The following is a 24,195-nucleotide window of genomic DNA, read 5'->3' as shown; positions in this document are numbered from 1 at the left end:
TTTTTTTCATTTACTTCTAACAACTCTCCTGGTTGTTAGAACTGGTGTGGCTGGTGAGAAGCCACTTCAAATTTTCTAAAGTGAACATGTTAAGAAAAAAATGTAGATCTTTCTAGATTGGGTTCCTCGGGGACCTATCCCACTGAATGTCTATTTAATCACAGTAGAGCCTTTGATGGCTTTTCACTTGGCACCGGGTGAAATATAACCCTCTCAGCAGAGCATGGATATCAGCTAGAGCCCCTGTGCACAGGGCCCTTCAGCCTTCCTCCATCAAGCAGTCTCCTCACCAGCCACACCAGTTCACCATCATTCTCAAAGCACTGGGGGCTTTCTGCTCCCGTTCCTCTACTCACGCTACTCTTTGGCAAGTCACGGCTTTTCCTGTCATCTTCATGTATCCAACTTGGCTTCATGTTCAAAGACCAGATAATTTCTACATTGTGAACCTCTTCTCTCAAGTAACTGCTTCCTCGTGTGTCTTACCTGTTCTCACTGGTTCTAGCATGTACCATACTGAGTTTAGTGCTAATGAGCTAACTCTTCAGGAGTAGAGACACTATCTTAATCGTGTGGGAATCTCCAGCACTTAGCACAGTTGTGGCATATAATAGGTGCTCAAATCTATCTGATGAATAAGTGAATATAGCACTGAATAAAAATGAAGTACAATTTTATGTCCTATGAATCACGGAGAATTATTGGACCCTCCAGCCAAATACAGAAAAAAAAAAAACAAGGACTGTTGGATCAGTGAGTTCTTTCTAAGCAAGAGTATCACAGTTTTAGAAGAGAAACTATCTTATAAATCGCAATTAAAAATTAAAATCAAAGACCATTTTTTAAAAATCCATATTAAAAAAAAGATAGATTTATATATATACAAGAGCAGAAGTAATTAGATGAGTCTTTTTAACTCTCAATGTTATCACCTAAGGACCAAAATTCATTTCACTTTTAACAGTATTGGTACAAACGGGAGGCAAATGTACAGTCTTCTAAATCACTAATGACGATTTTATTTTGGATACCGAGTATGGTTTGTGTGGCAAAGTGGGCCCAGATTTTAGAAGGTGGCTCAGGGGACAGTGTGCTTAGTGACCAGCTAGGCAGAGACACACAGTCCCAAAGTTCCTGCCCTCTGTGTCTCTCAGACAGTGCTCCCATCCCCACTGCAATCAGAAGTCACCGGAAGATTCTCGACTGTCCCACCCTCACACACACACAGCCTTTGTTCACTCTGGAGATAAAAGGATTACTGAGGAACATTTAAAAATGAGGTCATGTTGAATTACTCATCTCATGTTAAGAAACTGTGTATACCTTTTGTCTCTATATTCTGAAAGTATTTCTGCTATTTTGAATGTAAATTTTTTTGAAGAAAATATGTATTTAAATCTAGTACAATTTGTACACATACAATCCATTTTCAATATATTTTTAACAGATGACTAAAACTAGGACTATTTTTTTAAAAAATAGAAGATCAAACTCTCTTAAGAATTTATTACTGGAATTTATGGCATGCTAAACATAGAAGCAGGAAGGGGCTTGGGTCCTCTTTTAAAATCCTTCCCAGTTAGGAAACAAAACTGAAAAACCAAAGTCTGAAAGTAAAATGGGTTTTAATAATAATCAGTGGCTTTGAAATGCATGTTCCTTTAGAAAGGTGGGATCCCAGAAGTTAACACAGACTAGCAACTGTACACCTGGCAATGACCATGGGCTCTCCTGTGTCCCAGGTAGCCCGGCCAGGCAGTTAGGCGGTAATCCCCCCACCAAGGAGGCTTCACCTAACAGAACAACACAAAAATACAATGAAAGTCGAGCTTTAAAACTGGCCTTTGACTCCAAAGCATTCTTATAAATTAAGTCATTGTAAAATTTTCATCATCATCTGATTTCTAGTATCTTGTGACATTAGAGCTCAATTCAGCACATTTCACTTGTATATGGAAGGCAAGGTAAACTTAGTATCTTTTTCCTTTAGAGTTGCATTTGAGTTGAAATAAGTCTCTAAACAGAATTTAACACTTGACTTTTGGTTCTAGGTGTCATGCAGACATAATTATTTATAAATCATACAAATCTAGCAAAAAGAGTTTTTAGGCTGTATTATTGGGAAAGATTAAAATGAACAAAATCCAGCCTTAGGTCTTTCAATCCATAGTTCAATAAATCATTTGAGTGGTTAGAAGTCCTTATTTAAATAAGAAAAAAACAAAACACAAACAAAAACTTTGCTTTCTCTTTAGAATTAAGGAGAAGTCTTCTTCCATCAGAATGAGATTTAATTTCACAGCAGTGTCTAGATTCGACAGGCTCTTTGTCTCTAAATGTTAGTAGGTTAACATGTTCTTTTTCCTAAGGATAAAGCCAACCTCGTCCCTTTTTGCTATGACTTTATGACTTTCAGCTGATAAGTTTCTCAACGCTGACACTATTTGACATTTTTCAGAGGGTTGTTTGCTGTGGGAGACTGTCCTGTGTACTGCAGGATGGTTAGTAGTGTATATGGCCTCTGCCAGCTAGATACCAGTAGGATCCTTCTCTCCACCTCCCCACCCCGACCCCACGTTGTGATTATCAACTGTCTCCGGGGGCACCTGGGTGGCTCAGTCTGTTGAGTGTCTGACTTCAGCTCAGGTCATGATCTCAGGGTCCTGGGATCCAGCCCCGTATTATAGGCAGGCTCTCTGCTCAGCAGGAAGTCTGCCTGTTCCTTTCCTCTCCCTCTGCCCTTCCCCCTGCTTGTGCACGCTCTCTCTCAAATAAATAAAATCTTTAAAAAACCAAAAAGACAAAACTGTCTCCAGACATTTTTCAATGTCCCCAGCAGGGCAGAACCACATCCAGTTGAGAACTACCGAGGAAGCTCTGCTTGAGCACAGAGACAACATCCACAATTACGGACCCTTTCGTTCATCATGTGTCAGGCACTAGGCCAAGGGTTTCATGTACATTAGTTCATATGGTAGGTATCACTATCCCTAATTTATACTGCTACATTGAAGAAAACTGATATTCACAGAGACAAAGTGGTGAGCTGGGCTCCCCTGCTCTTTCTATATTCAGGCAACCTATCATCTTAGTGAGTCTCTGGCCCTCCCAATTTTGGAAGCTGGTCATCCGTTTGTAAACCCATCTCCCTTCTCCCATGCATGCAAGCAGGTGTTGTGCAGGGAGAGCCCCGGGGCAGCCACTGCAAGGGAGTAGAGATGGAACGTAAAGGAGGGGAACTCTGCAATGTTTCCGTCTCTAGTGAAAAATCACTTATCAACCCACCACCACCGGTTTCAAACACTGTACAACATGCCTATTGTCTACAACAGTAGACACAGAAGTCTCAAATTGCCTTAGATGGTTAAAAGCACTGGAAAAGCCTCCTAGAGGCTGAGAGCCTTCCCCCTGCTGTAATCGGGATCCACTGGGAAACTAATGGAGGCAGGCAGACCTTGGGCTCCTTCTCTCTGGAAGCAAAACAGAATTCAAGATCACACTCAGATCAGGCAGAGAGCCAACATCTGGGTTGAAGCCCTGGGTATAATCCTAGTTCCTGGTAGGGCGTTGACAGTGTTGACCTTCCTGGATACTAGCCCTTAGTTATTGAACTGGAACCATGAGCTCACTCAGAGGTCGCTGGGCTAACTGATCCCTTGGCCAACCGCACACTGGCTTAGAGCTGCAGGGGCTCTGGCCAGCCTCAGAGGTATGGGCGCTGGCAGTGGGCTTGTTAGCCTTACCTGGCTGGGACGTTCCTCCCCTTTCCCTTTTAGCTCCTTTTTTTCTGGACACACCAATGACTCTACGGTTTCAAGCAATGGACACCCAAACGCCTTTCTTAGACTCTCGTGACTGGACGGCACAACCCTTCCCCTCTGACGTTTAGTGGGCTTCACTTCCCTTTGGATTCTCCCACTTAACCAATTATATCCACTTTTGCTGACTTAGTTCCTGCCATCCATCTGAATCCTTAGCACTAGAATAAAGAAAAGGCAACACGGCAAGTGGTTATAGTCTTTTGGGGGTACAGATTAGTTCAGAGGAATCACTGAAAGGCACTGTTTCTTGTTTCTGAAGTGTGGCCTAACAAAATACTAAATTACATGTTATTTTAGAAATAGCAAGTGTGCATACCTGATTAGAACTTTATATTATATCCTACTTTGGGAAGGAAATGGACCTTGCTTAAAAAAATCCTTCCCACTATTCTGCCTCTTAGAGCTTGGAGTCTTACACTCAAACCTTTTACTTTCAGGTCAGACAGGGAGAAACAGACTTGAGTGTCTCCTGATTTGGGGGACAAACATTTCTCTAAAATTCTCCTTGGTAGAAAAAGAACTCAGCGGAGACATAACAATGAGATGCAGAAAAATAAGGGAAGTTCCATTTCTTGCATTTCTGAACATGTGAACTTGATTCACACTGTTCTGTATTGAACTGGATCCAGTGGTAAATGTGAGCTGTTTTGAACTATTCAATTAGAGATTATGAAGAGAAAGGACCTACCAAGATGAAAAAGTAAAATGATTCAAGGGTTTGGAAGGTCAGAGTGATAACACATAAACACAGATTTTATTCTGGAAAAGGGACATCTCTAGAGATTGTTCACATCAGGAGGCGTGTGAAAAGGAAAAGGGCAACAATTTTTTTTTTTTTCTCAGCAAGCAATAAGAAAGATGAAATAAAATTTCAGAAAGCATGATAATGAATTTTTTTTAGGAAATATTTTCAGGTTATAAATTAAATGTAGCTCCCCATGGTCTAGAAAAGGTTGGGAAAATCTTCTCCGGAGATAGCCAGTGGGAGATTTGCCATAAGAATGTTCTGATTAAAAGGCCCGAACGGGCCAGATTATCTCTGAGAAATAATTTTAAGGTTGTTGTTTTTATTTTCCTGCCTAGTGATTTAGGACTATGATGACACCTTTGATACGAAGGGGGAGGAATTCCAATGCTGGAATCTGCCACCACGCTGAGTGTGTGGCCCTGAACGAGATTCTTACTCACTCTCACGTCTGTGTCTCATGTGTAAAATCAGAGGGACAGCATGGCATAAAGGTGTTTAGATACTCTGGTGAGGAGGGAAGTGGAGAGTCTAAGAATAAAGTCTGATATCAAAAACACAAATGTGAGGGAAAAAAAGAAATTCTATGTTCAGGGAAATCTGTGGTACAGTTTTAATAGACTGATGAACACCAAAGTAGGTATTATAGATAAGCATTATTTCAAGGTATTCAATGTCATGTACTTTATATGAGCTAATAGAAAAATAATCATGTAACATGTAGTACATTTCTTTAAAATAATCTGGCGATTGTTGGTCTTGCAAGGAGACTGAAGCCCAGATGACAATTATTTACATTTCCTTTATTTGTAGAGCAACATCCCCAAACTTGTTTCAACATTAAAACTATAATTACGCTCTTACATTACTGAAACCATAATTAAAACTTTGGAACTGCCCCAGATGTTCCTGTGGCTAACGTAAGTTCATGTTTGATCTTCTCATTATCTCTCCGTGACAGTCACGAGGATTAAGGGTACGAGAAGAGGATTTAAAATAAAATGCAGAAAGTCTTAAAACAACCACATAGCTTTGGAAGCTATGGAAAGTTTATCTTTCCTTGTTTTCCAGAGCCTTTGATGATTCATACGTTTAGAGGCAAGTTTAAGGGCATCATTCCGGGCCAAATGAGTTGGAATCTTTGAGATCCACCTTGCACATCTGTGTTTTTTCTTAAGTCCCACAGGTGACACTGATGGGCAGCCAATGTTGAAAACCACTGATTTTAAATAAAGTAATATGACCTAAGTGGCACCACCGTGAGTCTATGTCCTGGAAATACGATTATCAGAACAGACATGTCCTCTGCTCTCATGAAGCTTGAGACACATGACGGCAGATCAGCAACTTCCCTGGTTGTGGTAGAGCTTATGGTACACCAGGGGGTCACTGACTGGAAACAGGGTTTCTGTCGCAACACAAGACCAACAACGGCTCTCTTTAAATGGGTCAGTTGTGCTGAGGCCAAGAGAGAGCTGCCATGTAAAACCTGAAAAGAGATTTCCAGGGAGAGGTAATAGCCAGCTCAAAGCCCTAACGTTAAACCTTATTGCAACAAAGGATCAAAAAATGAAGGTGTTGATTAGAGCAAATCAAGGTGACAATGCTGATTAATCTAGTATTATCAGGGAATATCCCATAAGTGCCTTTTCCATAGATCTAAACTCTACTTATGTTAAACTATGTAAAAATTACTCATTTACTATGAAATTTTTCTTTCATTGAAGGGTGAGGCAAAAAAAAAAAAATGCATGACATGCTTCTTACTCTCAAAGAACAGAGGAGAGATCCTCAACGTATAACTATAAAATCAAGAAAGAATGTATTAAACACTTTAGCCAAGGTCTAAACAGTGTACCAGTAGCACAGATAAGAAGTGTTTAAATCCCATAGCTAATCCTGAAGGTCTTCACAGAGATAATGTTATTTGAGTTTAGTCGTACACAATAAGAGGATTTTGACGGGAGATGAGAAGGGAGGTCCTGTAGGGAAGGACGGTGGCAAAGTATTAAAACCGAGAAAGCTCAGGTATGGTGAAAGAATGAAGAGTTGCTTGACCAGCTGGTAAGAAATATGCCCAAAAGGATATCTGGTCCAGATCAAGGAGAGCCCTGAATTCCATGCAAAGATGACTGAAAGGAATGGAGAAGCATAAAAGGTTTCTGAGCAGGGGAATGACAGGATAAGAGATGTGCTTAAGGAAAAAAAAAACAGTCATTTCCTGGTGCTGTGATGTACTTAACGGATGACTTCAGGGACCAAGTTAGAAGGCTTTGTACCCTTCAACAAAAAGCCCCCAAATGCCAAGAATGTAGAGTTAGTACTTCTTCCAAATCATTCCCTGCTATCAACTGCCATTTCTAATTGATTGTAAACTAGAAGTTCCTAAGGTACATGAAATAGTCACAATTAATATTAATCCTATAATTGAGTAAATAACCTGGAACTCCAAAGGTGGTTCCAGTCAGCTCTCAGGGACCAAAAAGCATGAAGTCTTGTATAAGCTTTTTTCCCCACAGAACTGTCTGTCTGAATCATAATGATCTAAGAGAACTCATCTGCAAATTGAATTGTCCGTGTTATCCTCAAGAAAAACAAAAGCCCTCTGGGTTGTGCGCTCCTTGAAGTCCCAGGCATGGCTTTCATCCCGCCCACTCCCCGGACTCACTCTGTAGGGCTCCAGGAAGAGCTGCTGCATAATGAAGGTACAATAGCTTTCACCCTTACTAACACTGAAGCTGGAACTCGGAGAGGAGGAAATACATACCTAGAGTCTAATATGAATATATTTTTATACGTATTTTCTCACATATGTATATTTATTCATGGATATGTTTTGTATATGTAGGTTTCCATACATATGCATTTTATGTACATGTTGCATGTCTTTTTATAGTCTTTCACATATATGGGAGCTGTCTTCCATCCTTCTTCATCACTCCACAGCTACGCATGCCACCTGAAGTTACACCATCACAGAGAGAACACCCCACACAGGAAGTCACAGAAGAAGTGGTCTGGGGATTTGTCAGCCCTCCTTCAGCCCACTGGTTCCCAGCTACTTTTCCTTCAGCTGGCTGGTTCTCCAGTACTTTCCCATCATGGTACTCCTGAGGGCGATACCACACCCCTCCGAGACAGTGACTCAGTGTGGCCGCGACCTTCAATGGTGAGGACAGGCAGCACCCCCCTCCCTCCCCAGGAAAGCATATCAGAATAAGCAAAAAGAGGGGAGGAAGAAGGGGGAACATGGGAATGGGAATGGGAATGGGAAAGGGGAATATAAACACAAGCAGCTGGAGAAAATTCCCTAAGTCCTCCTGCCATACACCACTGGGGGCAGTCCTTGCCCCAGTCCTCACCCAGGACGACTTAAGAAGATGGTCTGTGGAACACACTAAGCCTGAATCCAGTCTTAACCGCACGATCCTGGCTATCTTTTTTTTTTTTTTTAAGATTTTATTTATTTATTTGACAGAGAGAGAGACAGCAAGAGCGGGAACACAAGCAGGGGGAGTGGGAGAGGGAGAAGCAGGCTTCCTGCTGAGCAGGGAGCCTGATGCGGGGCTCGATCCTAGGACTCTGGGATCATGACCTGAGCCGAAGGCAGATGCTTGACGACTGAGCCACCCAAGCACCCCTGATCCTGGCTATCTTATTTAGGTTCCCGAAGCTTCACTTTCCTCATCTGTAAAACAGAGAAAATCACAGAAACTATCTCTAAGGGTTGGTTGGAGGATTAAATGAGATTAAAGTATGTAAACTGTTGGGTACCACGCCTAACACCTAAGGATAATGAATAGATGTTAGCAACGATTACTGAAAACAACCTGCCAGGCAGAGCTGAACTGCAGTCAGTGCCCTTGTAATTAAATGCTTGCCATGGATGACATGGATGCTAATAAACTCTCTCAAGAAGTCGGGTGGGACACACGTGACAGACGCAGCTCTCACTGGAGCGGCCACACATGGGCTGGGCTGTGTCAGTAAGGATGTGCGTGTGTCGGGTGCAGAGCACAAGGGAGGCGAGCCCCACAGGGGTCAGTGCAGGTCGGGCCACGGCAAAGAGCTTGACTGCCATCTGGAACCACGACCAGTCGTCTCTTTTCTCTCTGGGTTCTTATTAAAGCTCAGAAAAGTGGACTCAGCCCTTGCTGACAAGTTAACAAAGGGGGTTAAAATAGATGCCTATTTCCTTAGAAATGAAGATGGGCAGCAGGGAGACCCACTGTCAAAAACCGACCCCTTCCTCGTGCCCCATGAAGTGCGAGTGGCGGGTCCCCTACTGGCCAGCAGAGTATTTTCCATTAAAGGGACAAAGCCTGAATGAGTCACATCACATTGGCATGTCCGTTTCTCCTCCCCTTAGTAGATTATATTTTGAGCTAGCACTATGTACGTGTTGGGATCCTGCTGAGGTGCTCCCGGGTAAGGGAAAGCACAATTTTCTTTTTTTCTCAAAATTCTGATTGCTATGGATTAACCCAAGAGAACTTCATGCTGCTAGGATCAGCTGGGTTCTGAAACCCCTGGCATGTAGGGCAGATGTCAATTTGACGAGGTGACAGTCACATACCTAGAGCTAGACACCATGTCTGGTGTCCTGAGAGCCAGCCAAGTTCGTCAGGAAAACAAAAATTTCCACTTCGAGTCAAAGCCATCCTCAAACCCCACCCCCCCCATACACACTATTTTCCTACAACAAAAGCCCTGAGGGAACATAACCAAAGGAACAGTTTTCTCCTCCAACAGCATGTTCCAGAAGTCATCAGGAAAGCTGGGGGCTACATAATAGCCTTCATTCACAATTTGCTCTAAATCTTTCACAATTCTACTTCAATTCTGCCTTACAGTAGCAAGTTCTATCTGTTATTATACCAAGTGAATATTGGTTCTTTTCTTCCTTGAACATACCTTGTTAAAAAAACACTAATATTCATCATGAGGGGCTCTGCTGTCATCTAATGAACAGAAGGGAGAAAAATCAGGTACTTGATATTTCAAGACTATGAAGGACTGAGATGCCCCACAGTTGTTCATTTCTTCTTTTGTTCAGAACTTTCTCTTTCCTCGGATGACAAGGAGAGAGACATGCTCAGAGCACGTCTGGTCTTACAGCTACAGTATCTGTGCCCCGTTTCTCTATTTTGACAAACGCCATGTGACAACAGCCAGCCAAATGGAAAACCCTGCTGTTCTCAGGCCCCTTCAATGTTGCACCAGTGATACTTGATGGCGGCTCGGTTCCTCCATACTGTTTCAGTTAGAAGAAATAATACCATTTACCCAGTGTTGAACACATCATTATCCCTTCACCATTTTCTTTTGAAATGAAAGAAAAAGAATTAAATCCATATTTTGATGGAACCTGGAAACAGACATCTGTTTTCTCTCTTCTTCATTTAGAAAGGCCGTGTGGAAAAGCTGCCCCCTGTGCCCTCAGAAACAACAAACCAAGTGGACAAGGGGTGAGATGCAAGTGTCAAAGAACAATTTGTTCTTCTGCGAAATCGCCCACTAGGAATATTACCGTGAATAAAGAAAGGGAGAAAGGGCGCCTGGTTAAGCAACTGCCTTTGACTCAGGTCATGGTCCCGGAGTCCTGGGATCGAGTCCCACATCGGGCTCCCGGCTCAGCGGGGAGTCTGCTTCTCCCTCTGACCCTCTCCCCTCTCATGCTGTTTCTCTCTCTCTCTCTCTCTCAATAAATAAATAAATAAATAAATAAATAAATAAATAAATAAATAAATAAATAAAAGGGAGAAAATATAACTTGAACAAAATAACCAAACCCACACACATGTATACATAAACACACATCAAGAACAAAACAAAACGTGAAGGTAGTGAGGACTATTCAATTTTTAAGAAAACGTTAATTACAGTTTGGAAGACAACTGAGTTTAAAATCATATCAAGATTCCATAAAACATCATAGAATGTATTAAAATCCCAAATCAATAAGTAGAATGGAGACAGCAGTAATGGATGGTTCCATATCATTCCCTTGGTACAGCAAAAGAGAATATGTTGAGTACATCATAAAAACCCTAAAGCATGCTGATGTAATGTTGATGGCTCTCAGTCTCATCGATTTCCCATCATTAGTTTGTGGCAGTGACCCCCACACGTACTGTTCTCAGAGAGAATGACCCAGGACTTACTCTGAAGCTGGAGCACCAGGGGGAATCGTCTGCCACCCCAGAAACTGCTCCCAAGTTTGGTGTCTTATTTTGACATCCCTACAGACCAAGAAAAGCATATTAATTCTTGCCATTTGTCAAGTCACAGCTGGTAGAAAGAGTTCAAATTATGACCCCTACAGTTCACAGAAACGGTTTCGAGTCTGGCACTTTCCGTTACTTGGACGTTAGTTAACTGTCTTCAGCTATATAAAAAAGTGACCCATGTCTTAGGAGCAGAAAGCTCTAGCTATCTTTCCTTTCTGTCCTAACCCCCAATACTTGAGAGCTGGTAGAGAGTTCCAGTGAGGGAAGGAAGATGGAAGGGAAATTAGGAGGACCTACAATGAGACTTTCTATATCTCAGCATACTCCTTCTGTTATGTATTTTGTCAACTGTAAATAATTGTGGCTATTGCTTTTACTTTACATTCTTCTTTCTGTGAGGTATATTAAATAAAAACAAAAAATGGCTCCATTTATCTCAAATACTCATGTAGTAAGGAAATAAAATCAAGTTCCTGCGGTATCAGATGTGGAATTACTTCAGAGTGAAAAGGAAATACCAGTGCCATTGGTGAAAGCAGTCTTATGGAAAAGCACCAAGAAGAGGGAGGTTGCCAATCCTCGTCTCTGCTCTTTCCCGGTGTGATGAGGTATCTTTTGGCAGCACCCACAAAATCAAAGGCATCAATGGTAACCAGTAGAGAAAAAAGTAAGTTAGAAAAATCAAGTTAACAGCAGGATATTAACAGCTTTCTTTCTTAATGAACAGCTAATAATGTTTTCTATACACCTCTTAAGTTAGGTAAGCGTTAAAGGATGCCATGGGCAGAGTCCATTTTCTGCCTTCTTTTTGAAATGCTTTGCTCCCAACCCAGGTAGATATAACACACACCATGCTTCTTTGCAGTCACAGTATGAGTCAGGTTTTACTTTAATACTTTCACATTAAAATGCCTGCACATAAACCACCTCTGGTGCTCATGGTCACCTAAATCCTGTATTTGGAACGGAGCACACGCCTGATCTCTACTAGTCCAAAGAACAATTAACTTAGCAGTTTGCCCAACTAGGGTAATTACTTTAAGGAATACAATTATTTGTTGTTTAGTTTGGTATGGAAATTCTTCTTTTTCTAACTTGAACATAGAATTTTAAAGTCTAAGTGGCAAAGATAATCCAAGAATGCTTAGGGCAGAGGTGAAATCAACAGAGATGACTTCTAATTATAATAAGATGACCGGCCTTCTCATGACAATTCCAACTGTTGAGTGCAAATCAGTTACCTAAGGCATCTGTCACTGCAGTAAAAAAGTCTATGTCCTCCTTTTAAGCTAATTCTCTGAAAGTATCACAATGCTTTGCCTAAGACTTAAAACTATCTTAGGAAATCTATCAGAATGTCTTCTGCATAAGCTAGCCTTACTGGCATATACAAAATGAAGCAGAGCTTTCTCTAGGCATGGACTGAGTTAACTGCCTTACCAGCCCAGTGGAAATATTCTGACCATGCAAGGCCATGCATGCAGTTTTGGTAAGAATCCCTTGATGAGGCATTTTTTTCAAACTGCAAGTCACTACACCATTTAGTGAGTCACTAAGTCAACTAATGGGCTGTGACCACCATTTTTTTTTAAAGAAACAGAACAGACTAGAATAGAGTGAAAATTATTAGGCATGCATATAAGGGCAAGTAATGTTTCAGAAATTTTGTTTCAGTTAGTTATTTTATACACACACACATATATATACATGCACACACACTATATACACACACATACCCCAACATAACAGAAGGTAATGTAAAATGTATTTGTTATTCTGTATCAAGATTTGAAAAGTTTGAAAAACGTTACTAAGAAGGATATTTAATTCTACTGTTTAATACAATAGCCACATTTTCCCACCCTACTGATATAATTCCCTCTATCAAGGTAAGGGTGAGAATAAAAAATAATAAAGTGAGGCCACTTTTAGCTGTACTCAGAACACAGCTGTGAAAGGAAAAATCAGCACAGACCACGGAGAAGACAGATCCACTGAAGCATAAAAATGTGCCTTTCCGCTTGGATAACAAGTTGATGACACAGATATCTTAACAGAGAGAGGCGCAGTAAAGTTTCCACTGGAGTCACTGGTTTTCTCAGCTACCCTAACTTGTTTCAGAACCTAACCAGCTAGGATGGCTTTGGCAGAATGTACAATATGGTTGGGTAACTGTGAGATAGCTTATTTGATAGGTGATGCCATAAAACCTGGCCACCTTCTCAACAGAAACTTCCCAGACAAGATCTCTACTAATTATTCTTAAATAGGAAATCTTAACTCTCTCCAATCCCCAGCTAAAACCCTTTGTTCCTCAACACCACAAAAAGCCTTGGTATATGATGAGGAGGTATAAAAATAAAAGTGCACCTAGCAGTTTCTGGATTTCAGATAACATCAGACTTTGTTTATTCTTTGGCAATGTGTGTATGTATGTATGTATGTGTGCCCATGCACATTTATATAATTACACATACACATGCAATGCACTTTGTAGCCAATGGTCTGACAAAAATGGCATTGTGTTTATATACTCCTCTGCCTCTTGCTATTCTTTTTTTTTTTTTTTAAGATTTATTTATTTGAGAGAGAGAGTGATCTCAAGAGAGAGAGAAAGAAAACACAAGCGGAGAGGGGTAAAGGGAGAGGGAGAAGCAGACTCCCGGCTGAGAGGGGAGCCTGAAGCGGGGCTCAATCCCAGGACCCGGAGATCGTGTGGGCATGTTTTATGACTTTATAAATTGTGCCTCTTTTTAATTTTTCCTGTGCTTTCTTTTCAATATAATTATTGTTCTTCATACTTTTGTTTGTTCTTTGCCCTGTGTATTTTGCCTCATGTATTTATCCCTTTTTCCCCTGAACCCTTAAAAAATATTGCTTGAGTATATTTCTTGTGGCAACTTTCATCCACACTTGTATTTTTAACCCAACAGTCCCTCTCTTCACATAGGCGTATTTAGACCTTTTACTTAAAAAAAAAAAAAAAAAAGATTTTATTTATTTATTCAAGACAGAGAGCAAGCACAGAGGGAGAGTGTGAGGGAGAAGCAGGTTCCCTGCCGAGCAGGGAGCCCAACACGGGGCTCGATCCCAGGACCCTGGGATCATGACCTGAGCCGAAGGCAGATGCTTAACTGACTGAGCCACCCAGGCGCCCCTAGACCTTTTACTTTTTAATGTAACAATGGTGTGTTTGATTTTTTCTTATTTTATATTTGCAATTTAGTTTACTTTTTTTGTTTGTTTACTATTTTGCTGGCTTGGTAGCATTCTGTCCATTCCTTTTTTTTTTCTTGTTAATGTAAAAGTTCTACTACTCTTTTCAATTCTGCAAGTTGTTGCTTCCTCTTCACAGATACCTGTATTAAAATCATCTGAAAACAAACAAAATGCCTAATACTAGGAATCAGATAAAATCAAATGTTTGCTATCTTACACAAACAAAATGCCAACTATTTCTTCCTTCCGGACATATTATTCCTACATTGTTTCCCCCTCGCTCCTGCAAGACGAGAGCTTTGATTCCCTCTGCATGTGGATATACCTGCCTCTACGGTAAAATCCCAGAAGCTGATGATCTCAGAGCCAGAGGGTCACATGTAACTTGGGTTTGGTCAGTCAGAAACTTCCTCAGCAGATTTGTGAGAACAACAAGGAAGAGGCCGCTTTCCAGCCCCTTCTGCTATTCCTGAAGCCAAACAGTCTGGGAGTCACTGGCCTTCTGTGGCTGAGGTCCCAGTGGTCCCCTCTAACTTCACGGAGTGACCCATCCATTTTACTGGTACAGACGGGAACGGGTGTAGCACGGTTCTGAGGCCAACGGCAGGAGAAGCAGCTTCGAGACCAGGCACACCCCGACGGCCGTGGCTTCTTCATCCCAGTGGCTTCTCAGTGGTAGCCGTGGCAGCAGCAGCTCTGGCCCCAGTTCTGGGGAGCAGCTGTAGGAGCTGTTCCTGAAAGTCTAGAGTTTACTACTTCAGCTGAACAAAGATTCTGTGGCCACTTAACATGGCTCCGTAGCAAATTCCTTCCTGCTGAAAATAAATGGATGGCGGCGGGGAGGGGGGGCGGTGGCTCAGTCAGTCGGGCAACTGCCTTCGGCTCAGGTCGTGACCCCGGGGTCCTGGGATCAAGCCCCGCATCGGGCTCCCTGTTCAGCACGGAGCCTGCTTCTCCCTCTGCCGCTCCCCCTGCTTGTGTTCTCTCTGTCAAATGAATGAATAAAAATCTTTAAAATAAATAAATAGGTTCTGTCTTCTGCAACTGGACCTTGAGTGGTACTTCCTGGATCTTTCTCCCCATACGACTTCCAATTTTTTGCTGAGATCATAATAATTTAGTACTTTTGGTTTTATTTATTTATTTATTTATTTATTTATTTATTTATTTATTTATTTATTTATTTTTAAAGGTTTTATTTATTTATTTGACAGAGAGAGGCACAGTGAGAGCAGGATCACAAGCAGGGGGAGAGGGGGAAGGGAGAAACAGGCTTCCTGCGGAGCAGGGAGCCCGATGCGGGGCTCGATCCCAGGACCCTGAGATCATGACCTGAGCCGAAGGCAGACGCTTAATCACTGAGCCACCCAGGCGCCCCATAGTACTTTTGGTTTTAGACAAAGTTTCCTTTTCAATGTCTCTTCTATGTCAAGAATGCTTACTTAGCACTTACATTAAACATCACTATCATTATTTGTTTACATTGAACCAACATTTGAGTATCAACCAAGTTGCCAGGGGATGGGCTTTGCAGGAAAAAAAAGACTACTAAGACTTGATCCCTGTCTTACTGTTCTATAGTCACCTTCACCGATTTTATAATTTATAGTATTTTATAAATATTTTCCGATTTTCTCCTCATAAAATTCAGTGATATTTTCCTCATGGTTTTTATTAAAAGTACTTCCCTGCAGGTCTTCCAAGTGGAGTCATACAGAGAAATCTCAACAACATCGAGATGTGCTTCTCTGTTCAAGGCCCTTTACGAGCACCCTTCACCTACGCTGCTTTCACATATTTATATCCCGTCATTTCATACTACAAAAACCTGGCTCCAATCTCACCCCTCCAAGAGGTTCTCCTGCACAGTGACCCAGGCTGCCCAGCCTGAACCTTCTGGATGCTCCAGCGTTCTACACATACCTTTAATGCTACTTTCCAAGTGTTCTGTTCACTCCTATTTTTCATTGCTATTTATTGTATAAGGACTGGTTTCTACTGGAAATTCCTCAGAAAAGGGGAATCGGACTTTTTGGCTGTCCTCATAGTTTTTAACACAGTGACTGGCATGAAGTACTCAAAAATAACATACCTCGCATGCTTAATCCCCACAACATATATGTGTGTGTATTCACGTGTGGCATATAAACAGAGGTGCACCCACGGTGATTTCTGAGTCCTTGGCGCACAAGATGCTTAAGCTTTCTTGTCCTCCATCTACTCATCTGTGAGGCAGAGACACAGTCACGTACTGTGGAGCTATGTTCTGGAGAAGATTAAATGGGATCCTGTATGGCAATGCTTCCTTAGCCACTGCCCAGGGCGCCAAGGTGAGGAAACTGTGGGGCTGATGATGTCTGACAGCCAAGCCAGTGCTCCTCACATCCTCACTCCCTCAGCTGTTCTCAGCCAAATTTATTTCATGGTCTTTCCGATGTACTCCAAAAGCAAAGGCAACTTTAAGAAGTAGCCATACCAACACCTGGAATGTCATCACATATCCAGATGGCAGGTTCCCTCCCTTTCTACCTTCAACCAACTCGCAAAACCACCCCCTCAACAATCTTCTATTACAGAGGGAGCCACTTCTTTTAACTTCACCCTCTACAAATGCAACTCCTACAACACTTCACTCACGACTTCCAAAAAAGGCAGCTCGTACTTACACGTGGCCAAAAGTGGCAGAGCACTGTGCGTTTGCTCGGGGCTTACATACTTCCCCCATGCCTTTATGTGCTTTTGATGTTTGCACATCTGCCCTAGAGAAGTCACAGTTGCTGTTTAAATTGGTTTGTACAACGCCCAGCCAAGTAACACACAAATACTGGCTAAAGAAAGGTGCCTGGAGGTGAATCAGCATCTATGCCTACCTACCTTCCTAGGGATGCTGGTCATTATGCTTAACTGGTTTCTAGAATGTACAGCTGCCGAGGAACACAGTAGTACCTCCTTAAACCCAGTACTGTCCAATGTGGGAAACAAAGGCCAAAAAAAAAAAAAAAAGTTAAATCTCCTTACTACTTATAGCTCACGGACGAGTCCTTGAAACAGAGTGACATTCCTCTAGGAGCTCAGCTGCCTCGATGATAATACTTTGCTAAGGGCAAGAGGCAATCTTAGCTTAACATTACCCCTATGCCCCAAAATCCTGTAAGTCTACTTTAGCATATAAAAATTCCTTTGGAAAACTTCCTTTATTTCTACCCCCACCCCAAGATGTATGTTGGCAATCATCCCCCAAGCATCTGAGCCACCAATATACATCTGAAGGGTCTCATGACTAAGCTTTTATTAGACAGTAATAAATGACCTTTTCCTAACAATAGCTAGCCCCCTCAGGGTCCTGGAAATCTTGCTTCCAAAATTCCTTAGAGACTTAACGCTATTCCTAAGCCCCTCCCAACTTGAAAGGATATAATCAGTCACTCCTCACAACCCCAGTGCGGCTCCTTCTGCCCACGGGTCCTGTCCCCGTGCTTTAATAAAACCATCTTTCTGTACCAAAGATGCTTCAAGAATTCCTTCTTGGCTGTTAGCTCTGAAACTCAACATCTTCCCTACATCAGTGTCCTAGAGGCAGCCTTGTCCATAAGAACTGCCCTGAAGGGGTGATCTAGACAAGAGTCACCAGGAGAGGGGCAGTCCAAAGGCAACTTTCCAAATGAAGCCCAAGTGCCCCCCAGAATCTTCCTAATGTCCCAGAGACTCCTGAGACCCTGGAATCAGTAGACTATCCAATACTGACTCCCTGTAGGTCTCCTGGAAAATCCTGGCCTTTGTCAACTTGGGAGAAGAGTCTGTCCTAGTTCATCATATCCCCAGAATCTATACATTGCATAGCACATAGAAGATGTTCACCAAATGTTTGTCAGTAAATAAATATCATAAAATAGCAAATGCTTCTCACTAGGTCTGCCCTTGGTGCTAGTATAAAATACCCAAATTCTATAGTGATTCATAGTCTGATATTTAAATCCCATGATGCTGATTAAGTCTTGGTTTGGTTTCTTCTCCCTCTTTTTTCTGTAGAAACTAGACAGCATGTACATAATAAGGTAAAATAGCTTATTGGCCTCAACACGATCACTGAATTCCCCAGCTGTCTTAGTTCTTCTGTTGTACCCTGATTGAAATGTTTCTTGAGTCTCTTAGACAGGTGTGTTATTTAGTTCTCCTAAGTTTTCCTGAAGAGGTACTTGTATTCTGACCTCTTCGTTCTCCTGAATTTTGGTCTTGGTATCATTATGTCTGCTAATCATTTAGATCATGTATTATCAAGTTTGCTAATTAATTACTACAAATTAATTACTACAGGGTATAAATTAAAAAATTATAACATCATATTCATTACTTGGTTCACTGCCATCAGATTCTTCACCTTTCTGGGTTTTCTTTTTAAATATATATATTTTGGGGGCACCTGGGTGACTCAGTTGGTTAAGCGTCTGCCTTCGGATCCCAGGGTCCTGGGATCAAGTCCTGCATTGGGCTCCCTAATCAGCGGGGAGTCTGCTTCTCCCTCTCCCTCTGCCCCCCATCCTGCTCACGCTCTCTCTTGCTCTCAAATAAATAAAATCTTTAAAAAAATTTTTTAAAAATAAATATATATATATATTTTTTATTTTTAAGTAATCTCTATACCCAAAGTGGGGCTTGAACTTATAACCCCAAGATCAAGAGCCTCCTCACACTCCATGGACTGAGCTAGCCAGGCACCCCTTACCTTTCTAAATCTAAAAGAGAAAAGCCAACTGTAGACTTGAACATAACTTCTAAGATTACTCTAAGCCATCATTTTCCCCTTTTCTGGTTCTAGCCTTGTAATTTGCACAAGAGTAACACCAGCCTCCTTCACACTACCAGAAAGTACCATGAATACTCACAATTAGATGTACCAGAAAGCATTCAGCTAATATAAAGCGCTATGCTAATAGCAAGTCATTTGGCTGTGATTCTGTGGGCCCCCAGAACAGAAGCTGGTAGGATTCTGTTTCTTTATTTAAAAGAACTCTGAGCAAGTAAATACAAAACATTCTTTTTTTTTTTTAAAGATTTTATTTATTTATTTGAGAGAGAGAGAATGAGAGACAGAGAGCATGAGAGGGAGAAGAGTCAGAGGGAGAAGCAGACTCCCTGCCGAGCAGAGAGCCCGATGCGGGACTCGATCCCGGGACTCTAGGATCATGACCTGAGCCGAAGGCAGTCGCTTAACCAACTGAGCCACCCAGGCGCCCCAAATACAAAACATTCTTGATACTGAATATATCATTAGAAGGACCAGGAAACAGTGTCTTATATAGATGCTAAACAGTCTCATTTTGTGTTTTCAATTGTAAGTGGAATTATCCAGAATGTGGTAATTAACACTCTCCTTTATGTTCTCTGATCAAGAAACATCTGACTGGTTATAGCCATACATTATATAAATATATATATATATATATAGTTTAGTTACTGAAAAATTATGTACCACATTTAATTTGCAAATTCTAATGTGTCAGTAATTTCAGGACCTTCAAAGTTAAAGTAAAATTTTACTCAATTAAAAAAAGTTATAAACATGCTTGGCACTAACTGTATCCAATTAACCACAGCAGGTGGTAGGTAATTGTGGAAAAACACTTATTGCAGATTGCAAATAAATCTGTCTTTTGAAAATGTAATAGTACAAGACTGCCTTTCTTTTCCCCTTCCTTCCCTCCTTTCTCCCTTTTCTCCCTAAAGGAGTCAAATTGGCTTACAACATTATATATGATGAACTAACAATTACATACAAATAAAATAGGGGAGTTGTACAGTGGTTATTTTAAAACACAGAGGTTAAATTGAGCTGTTTGATGATGCTCAAAGACTGAGTATAACAGTCACCCACATGACAGAGCACAAACTGAGGAAGAGCAATACCCAGAGCTGTGGGTTCAAGGTGAGGAAAAAGGTGGGGTCAGGTTGGTATCTGAGTTTTGTCCAGTGGTGGGTTCAAGTGCACTCACACTCCAGGTAGAAGGTGACTTTGCTTATTGAAATGGCTTTCAAACATCCTCCCTTAACCAGACGGTCCATAAGATGCTGCTCCCCAGAGCAACACAGCCCTGTTAAAACCATTTCCAAGTATTAGAGTGTTTAGATAACAGTATCATGCTTGAGAGCAGAAAAGACTCCCTTTAAGTAAGAGCTGCCTTTCAGCATTTCTGTCCATAAAAAGATCACGGGTATTCAGAGTTGGTAAATTGAAGGAATAGGAAAAAAAAAAAAGAACTTAGTATCCTAGAGTGAAAAGAAGAAATGGAAGATCATTCTGCTGTCTTGAAGCTTTATCCTATGAAAAAGAACTTGTGCCTTAAATATATACCAGGGACAATGAAATTATCAGCACTGTAAAAACAAAACAGTAATATAATTCTCATTGTAAATAATGAAACAGAAAGAGAAAAAAGAAATACAAAGAGAAAGGACAGGAATAGAAATCGAAATGGGAAAAGGACGATCTGCTTGTAAAATACTTTGAATGATTTTTCAAGTTAAGTATTCAACTACTAATATGAAGGAAAACTAGCATTCCTATAGTGTTAGTTGACCAAGCGCTTTGAGGCCTGCTTGGGGAGCGGGGGGTGCTGGGGGGGGGGGTGTTACTATAATTTCGATTCACACTGAGGGAGTCCAGTCTCTGAGCAGCTGTCTGCAACCGGGAGGCAGAAGGGGACAACCCCAGGTCTCTGGGCTGTGCTGTCCTGCCTTAAACAGCACGCAGTGAGGGCGGGCTTGGGTAGCTCTACAGTGCACCGTGATAAAGGAGAACGAAAGACAGCTGACACAGTGTTTTGCTCTGGAATTTCACTGTCTCCTGGAGAGCTCAAATTGATCAGGAAAGTGACTGAGGAAGTTGCGTCCAACCTACAGGACAAAACCACGAGGGGTGCCTGGAATTCAGTCAGACATGTCTGTGACGATGGAGTGGCCTGAAGAGTATGAAGGAATTCAGGGTTACATCAACGGTCTCTACAGTGGGGTGGAAAGTCACCTTTCTGTTTTGTAAGAACCAAAAAAAAAAAAAAAAAAAAATGCAAAATCCAATCAAGTGATGTGGGGGCTGCAGGTTTCCCTTGAGAAGACATGGAGTTATGGACACGGCAATTATATTTCAGCGATTATTCACCAGGGTCGCCAGTGGGAGTCCAGGCAATGTCGCAACACCAATCGCTGGCCTTTGTACAAACAACCTCAAGAGTACTCAGAAAGCCACCCCTCTCTGCTGGAAAGGAAGCTCAGTTAACCCTGGTGTCTTTGCACAGAGTATCAATCCCAGAGAATAATCTCCAACCACCACTCCACTCAACCCTCATTTCACAGCCCCCCTTTCCCAATTTATTGTTTTCCTTAGCATTTACCAACTTCCAGTATATCTTGCATTAATTTGTGTTGTCTATTCTCTGCCTCTTCCCAGGAATGTGAACTTCCTGACAGCAGAAATTTTCATTTTGTTTGCTCATGTTTTCCTGGAGCCTAGAACAATGCCTAGGTACACAGATAGTTTAAGTGATTATTGAATGAAGCAATGAATGGATTTTAAAAAAATGAATAAAACCAAAACTAAGAACTAGTGTTTTTGTAAAAGGCATCTGAATATTTGGTATTTTATATCGTATTTGAAAGAATTTGGTCTATTGAGAGACTATCTGGCTTATAATTACAATTTTAAATGTTTGATTAGGTAACTGATTTAATGTGACTTTTAAGTGGAAATTCGGCTAAGTTCGTAAGTAATATTGGAATATTTAAGAGAATTCTAGATTTACTGTATTTATATATTTGATTTTTAGATTTATAAGGTTTAAGTATTCAGGAAGGCTAGTCAATTAGAAAACTGAAGTACTTAAATATGAAATTGAGTGTATCAACTAAATCTGTGTACCAGTACCAGTTACAAAGTTCCTTTAAAAGTCTTTATTAACATTTCCTAATTTTACCAATAGAATAAGATTTGCAAGCTGTACTTAGAAGTATGTTTTCTGAATCTGACTTTAATGAATAAAATGTTAACTTTTAAATTTTAAACTTTTAATTTTAAATTTAAATTTTTAATTTTTAAATTAAAAATAAACTTTCAAAAGAGTCTTTTCAACAGGACAGAGAGACAAATCACCACAGTGTGCTGCAGAAGGTGAAAGGCTGCATATGTGTACAGAGAGAATCACAGAAAACCGAAGTCCTTGTTCTGGCGCCCTCACTTATAAGAAACTAGCCTAGGTCAATCCCCTCATCTCTTGGAGTGCTTTCATCCACAACATGAGATTGCATGAAAGTCCCTGGAATTCTAAATTATGACACTGTTCCTTGAGGACATAAGACAGATTCAAAATGCTGCAGGGGTTGAGAAGAGGGGGGATTGATGCGTGAGGAGAATCAGGAGTTCACCAGTGGAGAAGGATATGGCAAGTCAAAATGAGGGGAAACAGCATTCGAGGCACATGAAACCACACGAGCAAACGCTCTTGCATGGGAAAATGGAAAGCGGGGAGTCAGTGGAAAATGTCCAGTGGTGAGCCAGCCAACAAGTCTGGTCAAGAGAGCACTCCACCACCCCACCAATGTGTTGAAGAATCTGTCTCACAGCTCAAAAGGCTAACGTATTAGTAGCAGCCTTTACCACATCTGCCAGGATGTAAGAAACAGTTTACTAACACATTGATAGTATTTACATAGGACCTAAACAAACAATTAGTTATCAAAATTATTTTATCCATTTTATTAAGATTAGATTTTACAAGAAGGATGTTTTTAAATTACTCAGTAATTTCTTGGCACCTTATTTAAAAATGAGCTACAATACTTCATTAGCCTAAGATGAATGATGACTCAAATATTCATCTTACAGAATCCATCTTCAGTTCTATGAAACCGAAAGAATACCCACATAACCTGGTATTTCTGTAAAAATTCTCGACAAAGCTAAAAATACTCTCCACTGAAAGGTCAGTAAAATTTGGAGATGAATGGATTCATATTCATCAATATTTCAAACCCTAGCAGGCTATCAGCAAGGTCTTGGGGGAAGTGGCATATTCAGAGAAGGAAATAAGCGTTTTTCAAGTTTCATTCAGTAACTACTTGCAGCCTGCATAATGTTTTTAAGCAACACAAGAATAAAGACATATTTTCTCCTAACTCTTTATAAATTAGCTAAGCAAAACAGGCCACATGTACATTATAAAAGAAAATGTCACCAAATTATTGTAGCTTCTATCTCTATAAAGGAGACTTTCATCTGTCCAGTTAAAATAATTTGAACAGGTGTTGCTGACCCAAGATTTTCAAATGCACTGAAAATCAGCTGCTCAGGCAAACCACTCCCAATGGGATTGGGTTGAAGCTCTGCTCCTCATCCCTCTTCCACCTTGTTGGAACCCCCACACCAGGACAGCCAGGAAAACATGGGCACCCAAGCACACAGTCCATCTGCACATCTCACACTGAGAGTCTCAGTATTTTGCTCCATATTTGTTCAGTGGAGGTTAGAGAAACAGAATACCCATTTCTTTGTATCAGGTATCCAGTGACCTCTTTTCTTTTGAGCTGTCCCACAACAAAACTATTCCCACAGAAAATCTGAATAAGCAATGCAGAATTTACTAACTGAATTTACTAATTTACTAAATTTACTAATTTACTAACAGAATTTACTAATATCACAGGGCAAACTAGGAGGGGATTTATAACTTTTCCTGGGCCGACATCATTAGAAGCATCTCTCTCTTTTTTTTTTTTTTAAAGATTTTATTTATTTATTTGACAGAGAGAGACACAGCGAGAGAAGGAACACAAGCAGGGGGAGTGGGAGAGGGAGAAGCAGACTCCCCGCTGAGCAGGGAGCCCGATGTGGGGCTTGATCCCAGGACCCTGGGATCATGACCTGAGCCGAAGGCAGACGCTTAACGACTGAGCCACTCAGGCGCCCCTAGAAGCATCTCTTGTTCTAAGTTTCTCCCCCTCAGCCCTCAGGCATCTCCTTCTCTCACATTTTCTTTTTTTGTCCCTCCAGGACTCAGTTTCTGTGTGCCCTTTCCACCCCACGTCCCCTAGTTCCCCCTGACTCTCTCCAGATCCCCCTCAGTCCCCTTTTCTTAAGACGAGGAACTTAATTCTGTCCCAGCTTCTGTGTTTATGTTGACATAGCCCAACTCCT

The 24,195-nt window shown here is 41.2% G+C and overlaps 1 protein-coding gene across 8 annotated transcripts in view; it reads right to left on the bottom strand.

The window, feature by feature from the left end:
• TPD52L1 (TPD52 like 1) overlaps positions 1–24,195 on the bottom strand; it is a 96,310-nt gene that overhangs the window by 56,342 nt on the left and 15,773 nt on the right. Inside the window, exon 1 of one of the 8 annotated variants that reach the window (XM_045865482.2) lies at positions 10,731–10,795. The exons of the other annotated variants lie outside the window; for them this stretch is intronic. The gene's annotated coding sequence lies outside the window, so the exon portion shown is untranslated. Of the gene's footprint in view, positions 1–10,730; positions 10,796–24,195 lie in introns of those variants that run through there. 8 annotated transcript variants of the gene reach the window in all.

Source organism: Mirounga angustirostris, unplaced genomic scaffold (genome assembly GCF_029215605.1).
Source record: "Mirounga angustirostris isolate CCGP_5_RB_7025 unplaced genomic scaffold, mMirAng1.0.hap1 SCAF_8, whole genome shotgun sequence".
Taxonomy (NCBI): Eukaryota; Metazoa; Chordata; class Mammalia; order Carnivora; family Phocidae; genus Mirounga; species Mirounga angustirostris.
The sequence above is the reverse complement of the archived record's forward strand: the minus strand, read 5'-3'. Positions and strand labels throughout refer to the sequence as shown.